Raw genomic sequence first — 12,568 nt, 5'->3', positions numbered from 1 at the left:
AAATTTAGGTTTATTTGTGTATCCAGAAGTTTATTTTTTGATAGTGATATCTGTGAGCAACCTTGGCTTCAGCTGAAAATGTAAGTTCTCAGCCCTTTGGCACTTGGCTGAAATATGCATTTAGTGCAGCTTCAGCGGAGGCACAGTAGGGTATGAAAATATGAGGAATGGCAAAATCAATTCCAGCTGATGGCCTTAGGGAAGTTTGAGTCAGAAACAGGCATTTGAGAGGGGCAATGAAACATGAGGAAGCTTCTAACAAGCAGAGATGGGGTGCTAGGGAAAGATATTTCAAGCTAAAGGCTTTGCTTGAATCCTTTCTATAAAATCGTGCGCCCCATCTATGGTGCTTGTCTTCTCTGATTCCTCCCTCCCACTGCTTTAACCAACTCCAAGCTCCCAGGGATGAAATCCTTACCTTTTAGTTACAACTTGATGTCTTTAGCTTAAGTTTTCTCAGTTCTCCTATAAAACACATTTAAAAAAAACAACAAAAAACTTCAGTATATCAAGGAAACGATTTCCTTAAGGAACTTTTGATAACAAGAAAATTGCCGCTGGCATTAAGTTGCAAATGATGATTCAGTGTGACACGCTTAATGAGTTACTCTGGCAGGAAGTTTAAAGATAACACTACTTAGGGCTTGTAATAAATTAAGTAATGTCACAGTGTCATTTTGTCAATCACTTTCACTCTGCCAAAACCCTGAAAACGAACAGGATGTGTACACTGTTCCTTATTCAAATATTTTACCTAACAGTCTCAGATGTGTTCTCTTTCCTATGTTGAACTTAAACTGTTTTCCATTACTTGTAGTGGGATTAAATGTGTGGGGGAGGGGTGCCAGACCACTTTTATGTCAGAGGATCGCCTTTCATGGAATAGGCACTGCAGTAGTCAGCTTTGCTAGGTCAGTCTATAGTAACAGACAAACCTAAATCTCTGTTTACTTCTTGCTCACATTACACGTCAGCACCTGTGTTCAGCCAAGGCTCTGATTCCATGTGACTTCTCATTCTAAAACCCAGGCAGAAGGACAAGACTCTATTTGGGACATGCCATTCTCTTGGTGGAAGGAAAGAGTAAGCACACGAGTAGGAAATGGCACTCTTAAAGCCTCCACTCAAAGCTGTCGCATTGTCGCTTCAATTCATTTTATTGGCCAAAGCAAATTCATGTTTGTAAGCTTTGCGATTACAATATGACAGTATTTTTGTGAAGAAAGAAGGAAAAGAAGCCTGAAAGTATCTACAGAGAGGCACTGCCAGTCATGTAACAGTGGGTAAGGTAGTCTTTTCCTCTACGGGAGAGCAAATAGTTGGGAACAACATTGCAATCCACCACAGGCACTTAATGGATTAACCTTTTCACTTATTTATGTAAATATAATTTTCAGGTTTTGCCTTTTTTTCCCTCTTCTAGAATTGTGCTTTTTCTAGCTGTAAGCTAATAATGGCAACCCATAAAGTGTAGTCCTTTTAAGAGAGCTCGGGCTCCATTTCAGGATGAGTTTCACTGGATCTTGTCCTGTGGAGCCAAACCCTCTCACAGCTGCGGTTTATAGTTGCATCAGGACCTTGGCTGGCATTTACCATGAACCTTGTGGATCTGTATCCCACTCATGTGCAGGAGGGGGAGGGAAAGTTATTCATTTATTTACAAATATTTATTGAATACCTATTGTATGTCAGGCACTGCTGCAGATGCTAGGGAGAGAGGGGGTAAATGATGCAAACTCCTTAAGCTTACATGAGTAAATAAAGCAAGATGTTAGGGAGTGACAGGTGCTAAGAAGACAAAGCAAGTACAGAGGAGAAAGACAGGGTAAGAGGATCAGAGAAGACCTTTCAGAGGTGACATTTGAACAGAACCTTCATGAAAATTAGGGCATGAGCCACGAGTATTTGGGAGGGAAGCATTCTCCTGTGTAGTAGAAAGAACTTGAAGTGAGAAAATACTTGGCAGGATTGAGAAACCTCAGGGAGGCCACTGTGACTGCAGTAGAGCAAAAGAGTGTACGTGTGGTAGGAAATAAAAATCTTCATGTAAGGACTTGTGGGGGTGGATTGAATTGTAAAGGGATTTCCTTTCCTTTCCAAAGGAAATGTGTTGGGAAGCAAGCTAGAATTTAAGTCAGGCTTAAAGTACTTAAGTACTTTAAGTACTTAAGTACTTCATTTCTGGATCTCCAGTTACTGGCTGTGTGACCTTGCACAGATTACTTAACTTTTCTGAGTCTTAGTTTTCTCATCTGTAGAAATGGAGTATACTAATATATTCTTTGCAGGGTTATTTAGAGGATTGGATGAGATATTATAAAGGGAGTGCTGGCACAGTTCTTGGCATGGGTTAAATATTCAATAAATATTAGTTGAACCTGAATTCTGAATTCTGTAGGAAATTGCCCTCAGCTATTATCTCCAAGAATATTTGAGAAATTGATTCCCACGAAGATGCTATAGAAAATAAGATGCAATGGCACAAGATTTAATGTTAATTGCCTTCTAAGTGTATTTGCATTTTGGAGGGTTTTTTCCCCCTTGTTTTCTTTTTTTTTTTTTTCCTGAAAAACTCCAAATCATCAGTGATCTTCATTGCTAGAATTAGTGGATGTTAATCGCATGAAATTCCAGGGTGTTTACCTGGCGTGCTCCCTGCTCTGAGGGGAAGAAGTAAATGCCAGGGGAGGCTTAACAATTAGTCGGCTCCCACACTGGGTGTAGCTGGAATGTATCTCAAGCAGGCACTTCAATCCTCTATCTGGCTGTATTCTTTGAGAAGGCCTATCAAAGCTGATCCTTACCCCGGGGAATGGTTTATTCCTGAAGAGCAGGCCAGGAAAATTACCCGTGAGTGATTAAAGTAATGAACGCAAGGCCGTGTCTTTTCCCTATTCTCAGAGCCCTGGACAAAAGGCAGCCATTTCATAGGCCACCCTAGAGCTGCCATCTGAAGTATTCCCACTGTCTTCCTCTTCGTCTTCAGAGCGCCCACCTGCCCCAGTTCCCCCTTTAAGCAGCGCTTCTACTTTTTTCTCCCACTTACATCAGCCCAGTTCCACTGCCTGTTGTATAGCTTGAAGCTGGAATGCGAAGATGGGATGGGGTGGAAACTGATCGCAGCAACATCACCCCTGGTTGCAAACCTAAGGAAATCACTAGGGCCACTATGCGCTTGAGGTGACATCCGCCTGATTTACGTCCCTCTCGTGCTTGGCCTGTTTCCTTTTCTATCAGTTTTTCACGACAAGTTTAAAGGTCTCGATGTTATGTCCTCACATTAGCACGAAGGGTACAACACAAGTCCTGCCTTGTGTCCCTCTTGACTAAAAGTCAAAGTAAAAAGGAAATCTATATTAAGGAGCCTCTAGCTGCTGTTTATAGCTCCCAAAGGGTCCAAGGTAGATATTTCCACTAGTAAAGGACGTTTTCTCAGGCTGGTGTAAGGCTTGGTATACGCAGCCACTTCCTAAGTCCTGCACACAGAACAGACCAGGGTCTGCGCCGAGCCGCGCCCTCCTCGCTCGAACTATAACTCCCAGGATGCCCCGCGACCTGGGAGTGCGCACGCGCATCGGCGGCGGTGTGGGAACCAGGGCCGTCGAGTTGGGGGAGCTGCCGGCGGTGGATCAGACAACTCCCTGGGAGGCGGCAGCAGGCAGACGGGCGGGTACTGGGAACTGAGCGGCTGGCCGTCCCCGCGGGTCTGTGAAGGAGGTCGGTGACCCTAGCGGGCCCCAGTCAGGTAAGCCAAGCTCGTGCTTTCCAGGAAGTCCGTCTGCGGGCGCGGGCAGGGAGTCGCACCGGCCATGGTGGCTGAGGCGGGAGAGGTTGCCTTCCAAATGCCAGGCTGGGATCTTCCCTACCAGTCCCTCTCGGGGAGCGAGGGGACGCTGGGGGCTGCTTCGGGGCTAACGGGCCGGGGTAGGAGCCGTGGGACGCGCTGGGCGTTGCCTGCGGTGGAGGCGCGCGAATCCCGAGTTGCTGATGAATCACTCGGGGGGGCCCGGCCTTGCCGGGTTCGGGACCGGCCCCTTCCCCTCCCGGCTGGAGCCTGCGCGGGCCGCGACCGTGCGAGCTCGCGGTGCCTACCCTTTCCACCCCACCGAGGTGTAGCTCTGGGGACTAGCGTCTGAAAAGGTTTTTTTCACCAAGACTCCTTCAGAGGTTTCTGCTGGGTGAAAGTTGATAAGAAGAAGAAGAGGAAAAAAAAAAAAAAAAAAAAGAAAGAAAAAAAAGTAGGGCACACCCTTTTCTTTTTGATTGAAATCTGGCTTGTCTTGCGTTCGCCGTTTTGATCTATCTGCTCTTAGAATAAATTCCTGGCTCCTGCTCAGCACAGCTGGATCCGGCTGTGAAGTTTGTATGTTGGTTTGTTTTGAGGACGTGACTGGGTCGTTATATTTTTGCTTACAGAAATTGGTGTGTTTCCTTTGCAAGCCCGCATTCTGATTACAAACAAATGAGAAACAGCCGCAGGGGGATTTTTGTTCTGGTTTTTGGTTTTTTTATGTTTAGTTAAGAATCATATTTCCAACTTGCCCTTGGCTTCTCTTAAAACCAAAAGTCATCTGGTAATGAACACTGCAGTAAAACTTATCCCAGGAGGTCATACTTGAACAGGAAATAAGCCTGTGGAGATTTAAGTTAGTTATGTGCGGTCTCCCTTGGTTTGTAACATTTTCATGCAGCTCATGTTTCTTTTTCTGAGAATTCCTTCAGATTTATTTTTCAGCAGATTAAATTGATTAATTAATTGGCCTGTCCAAAAGTTTATTAGGCTTAGAAAAACAGTTTTGTCCAACCTCATTTACCTTTTTTTTTTTTTTTTTTTTCTGGCGATACGCGGGCCTCTCACTGTTGTGGCCTCTCCCCTTGCGGAGCACAGGCTCTGGACGCGCAGGCTCATCGGGCATGGCTCACGGGCCCAGCCGCTCCGCGTCATGTGGGATCTTCCCGGACCGGGGCACGAACCTGTGTTCCCTGCATTAGCAGACGGACTCTCAACCACTGCACCACCAGGGAAGCCCAACCTCATTTACTTTTGCCAGTCTCTTCTTCCTAGTCCTAGGCACCTTTTTACCCTATCACTTCTTTAAGAGCCCACAGTCATTTTATTAGAATACTTAGAATCACTTTTCTAACACATTCCTAGGAAAGGAACAAAAAGGGAAAATGTGAGATGCAGCATATTTTGGCTAGTTTAGCTTGCTTGCTTTTGAATCTCTCAGGATTTCTAGTTTGCTCATCTTTAAAATGAGGTTGTTTGGCCACATGACCCCAAGATTGTCAGCCCTAGATATCTGATTGTAAAAATTCATTTATTTTATTCAGTCAGGAAACACTGGCCACACCTGTCATTCCAAGCCCAGTGCTAGGCATGAAGGAACAAAACTGAGTTCTTGAGGATGTCACTGACCTAATGCTCGATTTCTTTTAATCATGTTGTTATGACTAGTTACGAAGTTTTGTGGTATACACTCCAGGCCAAATTACTCTGTAATTAGTAACTTAACCTAAAGTTAAATACATACAGATCAAATCCAATTACAATGATCAGTTTCCTCTAATCAGAGATTTTTCAACTGTTAGCTACTGGTCCATTTAAATAAAACACAGGTTCAGTACAACAGGAAGGACTTGAATGGTGTAGGTGGTGCTTCTCAAACTTTAACAGCCATAAATCACCCAGAAACTTGTAGGTTTGAAGTGGGGGCTTGGAATCTGCTGGTCAGAAAGGGAATACTGTAGTTGCAGTGGGAGGCCACACTTTTAATATCAAGGGTTGGGAGATATTTTAAGGTGTTTATAATGACAGTTTAAAGACCATTGTTGATAAATGCTGGAGAGGGTGTGGAGAAAAGGGAACACTCTTGCACTGTTGGTGGGAATGTAAACTGATACAGCCACTATGGAGAACAGTAGGGAGGTTCCTTAAAAAACTAAAAATAGAATTACCATATGGCCCAGCAATCCCACTACTGGGCCTATACCCTGAGAAAACCATAATTCAAAAAGAAGCATGTACCACAGTTTTCACTGCAGCTCTATTTACAATAGCCAGGACATGGAAGCAACCTAAGTGTCCATCGACAGATGAATGGATAAAGAAGATGCGGCACATATATACAATGGAATATTACTCAGCCATAAAAAGAAACAAAACTGAGTTATTTGTAGTGAGGTAGATGGACCTAGAGACTGTCATACAGAGTGAAGTAAGTCAGAAAGAGAAAAACAAATACCGTATGCTAACTCATATATATGGAAATCTAAAAAAAAAATGGTTCTGAAAAACCTACAGGCAGGACAGGAATAAAGATGCAGACATAGAGAATGGAGTTGAGGACATGGAGAGGGGGAAGGGTAAGCTGGGACGAAGTGAGAGAGTGGCATGGACATATATACACTACCAAATGTAAAATAGATAGCTAGTGGGAAGCAGCTGCATAGCACAGGGAGATCAGCTAGGTGGTTTGTGACCACCTAGAGGGCTGGGATCAGGAGGGTGGGAGGGAGGCTTAAGAGGGAGGAGATATGGGGATATATGTATACCTATAGCTGATTCACTTTGTTATAAAGCAGAAACTAACACACCATTGTAAAGCAATTATACCCCAATAAAGATGTTAAAAAACAACAACAAAAAAGACTAGTGTTGATAGCTGTGATATGAGGTGCATAGCAATGGCTTTTTCCAACTCCCAATTTAAAAAAAGTAATCCTACTCTAACAAAAAGAATTTCCTTCACAAATTTTCTTTTCTTTTTTCTCTTCTTTTGCTCCTTCCCTTCTCCTTTCTCTTTGATGTATCCTCTCAGCTTTTTTTTTCTCTCCTCCTCTTCCACCCTCAACTGTTTTCATTTACGTTAATTCAGTAATTCAATAATTCAACTTGTGTTTTGCCCCATCCTGTTCAAGGTATTGTCTTAGGCTCATGGTGAATACAGACATAGAAGACATGTTTTTTGTCTGGGAGCCTACTCCCTCTGAGATTAGGCATGTGTACTTGTTTATAGTTCAGAGCACTATAAGAGTTGTCTGTAGGGAATAAAAACTTGCGGTAGGAGTTCAAACGGAGAGATCTTCTACAGTTTTCGGGGTAGGAAACAAGTGAAGTCATCTTTTTCCCACTCAGTGGTCATCTGTTTTCCCTCCAGGCTGTACTCTCTATACTGTTAGAGTATGTTTATGACATATCTACATAGAATATAGTACAATTTCATAAATTAATTTATTTGGAACTTTGAGTGAGCTGGCTATATGAAAATCAGTTAGGTCTGAGCAGTATCCTAGGGAGGATGAGAGGTGGTGAAGATGAAAATAGACCTGGATACAGGCGCAGAGGAGGACTCAGTAAAACAGTAGAAAAGGTCTCGGTGGTTTTCAGCTGTCTGTCTGACGTACAGTGCTCTTGTTATTTAGGATGCATTTTCTTTTAAAGTTCAAATTAGCTAGCAAATTATGCTAGCTTTTCAATTGTTCTTTTTTTTTTCCATCCAGAGGTCTTTATTTATTTTTTAACATCTTTATTTATTTTTTTAACATCTTCATTGGAGTATAATTGCTCTACAATGGTGTGTTAGTTTCTGCTTTATAACAAAGTGAATCCACTATACATATACATATATCCCCATATCTCCTCCCTCTTGCGTCTCCCTCCCACCCTCCCTATCCCACCCCTCTAGGTGGTCACAAAGCACCGAGCTGATCTCCCTGTGCTATGCAGCTGCTTCCCACTAGCTATCTATTTTACATTTGGTAGTGTATATATGTCCATGCCACACTCTCACTTCGTCCCAGCTTAACCTTCCCCCTCCCCGTGTCCTCAGGTCCATTCTCTACATCTGCGTCTTTATTCTGGTCCTGCCCTTAGGTTCTTCAGAATCATTCTTTTTTTTTTTTTTTTTTTTTTTTAGATTCCATATATATGTGTTAGCATATGGTATTTGTTTTTCTCTTTCTGACTTACTTCACTCTGTATGACAGTCTCTAGGTCCATCCACCTCACTACAAATAACTCAATTTCGTTTCCTTTTATGGCTGAGTAATATTCCATTGTATATACATGCCACATCTTCTTTATCCATTCATCTGTCGATGGACACCTGGGTTGCTTCCATGTCCTGGCTATTGTAAATAGAGCTGCAATGAACATTGTGGTACATGCTTCTTTTTGAATTATGGTTTTCTCAGGGTATATGCCCAGTAGTGGGATTGCTGGCTCATATGGTAGTTCTATTTTTAGTTTTTTAAGGAACCTCCATACTGATCTCCATAGTGTCTGTATCAATTTACATTCCACCAACAGTGCAAGAGGGTTCCCTTTTCTCCACACCCTCTCCAACATTTATAGTTTGTAGATTTTTTGACGATGGCCATTCTGACTGGTGTGAGGTGATACCTCATTGTTGTTTTGATTTGCATTTCTCTAATGATTAGTGATGTTGAGCAGCTTTTCATATGCTTCTTGGCCATCTGTATGTCTTCTTTGGAGAAATGTCTATCTAGGTCTTCTGCCCATTTTTGGATTGGGTTGTTTGTTTGTTTAATATTGAGCTGCATGAGCTGTTTATATATTTTGGAGATTAATCCTTTGTCAGTTGATTCGTTTGCAAATATTTTCTCCCATTCTGAGGGTTGTCTTTTCATCTTGTTTATGGTTTCCTTTGCTGTGCAAAAGCTTTGACATTTCATTAGGTCCTGTTTATTTATTTTTGTTTTTATTTCCATTACTCTAGGAGGTGGATCAAAAAAGATCTTGCTGTGATTTATGTCAAAGGGTGTTCTTCCCGTGTTTTCCTCTAAGAGTTTTTATAGTGTCTGGTCTTACATTTAGGTCTCAAATCCATTTTGAGTTTATTTTTGTGTATGGTGTTAGGGAGTGTTCTAATTTCATTCTTTTACATGTAGCTGTCCAGTTTTCCCAGCACTGCTTTATAAAAGAGGCTGTCTTTTCTCCATTGTATATCCTTGCCTCCTTTGTCATAGATTAGTTGACCATAGGTTCATAGGTTTATCTCTGGCCTTTCTGTCCTGTGCCATTGATCTATATTTCTGTTTTTATGCAGTACCCTACTGTCTTGATTACTGTAGCTTTGTAGTATAGTCTGAAGTCAGGGAGTCTGATTCCTCCAGCTCCGTTTTTTTCCCTCAAGACTGCTTTGGCTATTTGGGGTCTTTTGTGTTTCCATACAAACTGAAAATTTTTTTTCTAGTTCTGTGAAAAATGTCAGTGGTAGTTTGATAGGGATTGCATTGAATCTGTAGATTGCTTTGGGTAGTAGAGTCATTTTCACAATATTGATTCTTCCAATCCAGGAGCATGGTATATCTCTCCATCTGTTTGTATCATCTTTAATTTCTTTCATCAGTGTCTTATAGTTTTCTGCATACAGGTCTTTTGTCTCCCTAGCTAGGTTTATTCCTAGGTATTTTGTTCTTTTTGTTGCAGTGGTAAATTGGAGTGTTTCCTTAATTTCTCTTTCACATTTTTCATCATTAGTGTATAGGAATGCAAGAGATTTCTGTGCGTTAATTTTGTATCCTGCAACTTTACCAAATTTATTGATTAGCTCTAGTAGTTTTCCGGTGGCATCTTTAGGATTCTCTATGTGTAGTATCATGTCATCTGCAAACAGTGACAGTTTTACTTCTTCTTTTCCAATTTCTATTCCTTTAATTTCTTTTTTTCTCTGATTGCCGTGGCTAGGACTTCCAAAACTATGTTGAATAATAGTGGTGAGAGTGGACATCCTTGTCTTGTTCCTGATCTTAGAGGAAATACTTTCAGTTTTTCACCATTGAGAATTGATGTTTGCTGTGGGTTTGTCGTATATGGGCTTTATTATGTTGAGGTAGGTTCCCTCTATGCCCACTTTCTAGAGAGCTTTTATCATAAATGGGTGTTGAATTTTGTCAAAAGCTTTTTCTGCATCTATTGAGATGATCATATGGTTTTTCTTCTTCAGTTTGTGAATATGGTGTATCACATTGGTTGATTTGCATATATTGAAGAATACTTGCATCCCTGGGATAAATCCCACTTGATCATGGTGTATGATCCTTTTAATGTGTTGGATTCTGTTTGCTAGTATTTTGTTGAGGATTTTTGCATCTATATTCATCAGTGATATTGGTCTGTAATTTTCTTTTTTTGTAATATCTTTTTCTGCTTTTGGTATCAGGGTGATGGTGGTCTCATAGAATGAGTTTGGAAGTGTTCCTTCCTCTGCAATTTTTTGGAGTTTGAGAGGGATGGGTGTTGGCTCTTCTCTAAATGTTTGATAGAATTCACCTGTGAAGCCATCTGGTCCTGGACTTTTGTTTGTTGGAAGATTTTTAATCACAGTTTCAATTTCATTACTTGTGATTGGTCTGTTCATATTTTCTGTTTCTTCCTGGTTCAGTCTTGGAAGGTTATACCTTTCTAAGAATTTGTATGTTTCTTCCAGGTTGTCCATTTTATTGGCATAGAGTTGCTTGTAGTAGTCTCTTAGGATGCTTTGTATTTCTGTGGTGTCTGTTGTAACTTCTCCTTTTTCATTTCTAATTTTTTTGATTTGAGTCCTCTCCCTCTTTTTTTTTTTTTTTTTTTTTTTTTTTTTTTTTTTTTGCAGTATGCGGGCCTCTCACTGTTGTGGCCTCTCCCGTTGCGGAGCACAGGCTCCGGATGCGCAGGCCCAGCGGCCATGGCTCACGGGCCCAGCCGCTCCGCGGCATATGGGATCCTCCCAGACCGGGGCACGAACCCGTATCCCCTGCATCGGCAGGCGGACTCTTAACCACTGCGCCACCAGGGAGGCCCTCTCCCTCTTTTTTTTGATGAGTCTGACTAATGGTTTATTAATTTTATCTTCTCAAAGAACCAGCTTTTGGTTTTATTGATCTGTGCCATTGTTTTCTCTGTTTCTATTTCATTTATTTCTGCTTTGATTTTTATGATTTATTTCTTTCTACTAAGTTTGGATTTTGTTTGTTCTTCTTTCTCTAGTTCCTTTAGGTGTAAGGTTAGATTGTTTATTTGAGATTTTTCTTGTTTCTTGAGATAGGATTTTATTGCTCTGAATTTCCCTGTTAGATCTGCTTTTGCTGCATCCCATAGGTTTTGGATCGTTGTGTTTGCGTTGTAATTTGTCTCTAGGTATTTTATGATTTCCTCTTTGATTTCTTCAGTGATCTCTTGGTTATTAAGTAACGTATTGTTTAGCCTCCATGTGTTTGTGTTTTTTACGTTTTTTTCCCTGTAACTGATTACTAATCTCATAGCGTTGTGGTCAGAAAAGATGCTTGATATGATTTCAATTTTCTTAAATTTACTGAGGCTTGATTTGTGACCCAAGATGTGATCTATCCTGGAGAATGTTCCGTGTGCACTTGAGAAGAAAGTGTAATCTACTCTTTTTGGATGGAATGTCCTGTAAGTATCAGTTAAATCTATCTGGTCTGTTGTGTCATTTAAAGCTTCTGTTTCCTTATTAATTTTCTGTTTGCATGATCTGTCCATTGGTGTAAATGAGTTGTTAAAGTCCCCCACTATTATTGCGTTACTGTCGATTTCCTCTTCTATATCTGTTAGCAGTTGCCTTATGTATTGAGGTGCTCCTATGTTTGGTGCATAAACATTTACAATTGTTATATCTTCTTCTTGAATTGATCCCTTGATCATTATGTAGTGTCCCTCCTTACCTCTTGTAACAGTCTTTATTTTAAAGTCTATTTTATCTGATATGAGTATTGCTACTCCAGCTTTCTTTTGATTCCCATTTGCATGGAATATCTTTTTCCATGCCTTCACTTTCAGGCTGTATGTGTCCCTAGGTCTGAAGTGGGTCTCTTGTAGACAGCATATATATGGGTCTTGTTTTTATATCCATTCAGTGAGCCTGTGTCTTTTGGTTGGAGCATTTAAGCCATTCACATTTAAGGTAATTATCAATATGTATGTTCCTATTCCCATTTTCTTAATTGTTTTGGTTTTGTTATTGTAGGTCTTTTCCTTCTCTTGTGTTTCCTGCCTAGAGAAGTTCCTTTAGCATCTGTTGGTTTTTTTTTTTTTTTTTTTTTGCGGTACGTGGGCCTCTCACTGCTGTGGCCTCTCCCGTTGCGGAGCACAGGCTCTGGATGCGCAGGCTCAGCGGCCATGGCTCACGGGCCCAGCCGCTCCGTGGCATGTGGGATCTTCCCGGACTGGGGCACGAACCCGTGTTCCCTGCATCGGCACGCGGACTCTCAACACTGCGCCACCAGGGAAGCCCATAGCATCTGTTTTAAAGTTGGTTTGGTGGTGCTGAATTCTCTTAGCTTTTGCTTGTCTGTAAAGGTTTTAATTTCTCCGTTGAATCTGAATGATATCCTTGCAGGGTAGAGTAATCTTGGTTGTAGCTTTTCCCTTTCATCTCTTTAAATATGTCCTGCCAGTCCCTTCTGGTTTGCAGAGTTTCTGCTGAACGATCAGCTGTTAACTTTATGGGGATTCCCTTGTATTTTATTTGTTGTTTTTCCCTTGCTGCTTTTAATATTTTTTCTTTGTATTTAATTTTTGATAGTTTGATTAATATGTGTCTCG

The 12,568-nt window shown here is 41.2% G+C and overlaps 1 protein-coding gene across 2 annotated transcripts in view; it reads left to right on the top strand.

Annotated features, from left to right (window-relative positions):
* Positions 1 to 3,572: 3,572 nt before the first annotated feature.
* The window catches only part of TMOD3 (tropomodulin 3), a 91,851-nt gene continuing 82,855 nt past the window's right edge, over positions 3,573 to 12,568 (top strand). For both annotated transcript variants that reach the window (XM_060097337.1, XM_060097336.1), the window contains exon 1: positions 3,573 to 3,745. The gene's annotated coding sequence lies outside the window, so the exon portion shown is untranslated. The remainder of the gene's footprint in view (positions 3,746 to 12,568) is intronic.

Source organism: Mesoplodon densirostris, chromosome 4 (genome assembly GCF_025265405.1).
Source record: "Mesoplodon densirostris isolate mMesDen1 chromosome 4, mMesDen1 primary haplotype, whole genome shotgun sequence".
Lineage (NCBI taxonomy): Eukaryota > Metazoa > Chordata > Mammalia > Artiodactyla > Ziphiidae > Mesoplodon > Mesoplodon densirostris.
Note: the sequence above shows the minus strand (reverse complement) of the source record. Positions and strands in the feature narration are given on the sequence as shown.